Source organism: Trachymyrmex septentrionalis, unplaced genomic scaffold (assembly GCF_001594115.1).
Source record: "Trachymyrmex septentrionalis isolate Tsep2-gDNA-1 unplaced genomic scaffold, Tsep1.0 scaffold211, whole genome shotgun sequence".
Classification (NCBI taxonomy): Eukaryota; Metazoa; Arthropoda; class Insecta; order Hymenoptera; family Formicidae; genus Trachymyrmex; species Trachymyrmex septentrionalis.
In genome coordinates this window covers 549771-551448 of record NW_017305299.1, presented here as the reverse complement: position 1 = coordinate 551448, position 1678 = coordinate 549771, and positions in this window count along the sequence as shown.

The window sequence follows — 1678 nt, the reverse complement described above, 5'->3', positions numbered from 1 at the left end:
CGATGCAGCATTGACGACAAATACAATAAACACCGAGGCGCGTTGATGATAATGGTCGGATCGCTCCGTATATTACTGCGGTGAATTGAAGCGAGCGGGCATTATTCGCGAACGTGCCAGAAATTACGTTGCCTCGCGCGCGAACGGTTTTGTCGTCGTACGACGCGTCGCGGTTGCAAAAGCCGACCGACCGCTACCGGTGGCTCGGCGGCCCCCGGCAAAAGCATCGGGGGCAAAATTGCATACGGTACGGGTAATAAATGTGATTTCAACCGGTTGAATGCGAATAAACGAAGCGCGCCACGACGATGGACCGGCGCGAGGCGGAGGGAAAAATCGTCCCAGAAAATTGACGTTGCCGCTGGCCGTGCGCGCCGATCTGCGCCGCGGTGTCGTTTTCAGCTTTCCCACGATGTGGGCGAGGCGAACTTTCCAATTCAATTTCCAGATGGGTCGCACAAAGGCTTATTTATGAAACGTCCACCAAGAGTGGAAGCGAGCGCGACGGTTGTCAGGATGTGCACGAGATGAACGGAGAAGAGACCAAGACCTTCGTTCTCCTCCGGCTTCGATAACGCGGCCGATGCCGGTCTCAGGATCGCTGCCGGTAAAAGATATCAAAATAATTGAAAAAGTTTAAATAGACTTCAATGTTATTTACGGCAGGCTATGTAACCCGTGCCATTTTTGGCCTCGGAGGCCCTCATTTCCGCGCTAATCGCGCCAGATCGACTGAAAATTCGTACGCCATAAAAACTATTCCGAGAGCGTTAATCGTCTCTATCTCTTTAATTATTTTTTCTTACCGTTAGAAACTTCTATATACAATTCAGTCAGCGTTGAAAACTGAAAAGAATGAGCAAATTTTTCAGATTTACCTTATATTGTAACGTAGGCCTTCTTCTTAACGTAAGAGCAAGAAGAAACAGGAGCAAGAAGAAGAACTTTCTATTGCAATTAACACGTAAATTGATAGGTAAATTACTTACGATGGATTAAAACATTGAGAATTTTTTTTCAAACCTATATCAAATTCCGAATCGATATCCTGATTAGTCGATGTTTCGCTTTCGCGATATGAATAGCGTATGCGCGACTATACGTTACAATAGCGATGAATGCCATAGTCATCGGTGCCATGTGTACCTGTGTACGTGTTCGCCATTCACATAGGTTTCACACAGGCACTTGAAATAGCCGTAGATATGTATTCCACCCAATGGCAAAGGGGGTTTCCTAATTGTTGCTGCAATGTTCATAGAATACGTGTGCTTGGCGTTTGGCCCTGTGTACGTGCACGATGTTAGCATCGTATACATTATCACGCTATACATTCCTTGGGCCGAATATACGTGTTAATGGATCCTTGCACTCTGAATTAGGTCCATCTGCCAAATGGACGCGCGGACCCGATGGCAAAGGGAGTCTCATTAACCGGATATTCGAAACGCATTGGTCATGTTAACAATAACATTTGACACTTAGAACCATTTCCGAAACTAATTAAGTTTTGAATTTCTACAAGGTCACAGGGAACGTATCGGAAGGATGTATCGGATGTACGACTAGGAGGTGACATTCGGGGTGACGCTATTAGCGCTATTTGTGTCACTCTGTCTTCATCGTTTATTAGAAACAGAGATAGAATTCCCTGAACTCACTTTATGTATAACAATAG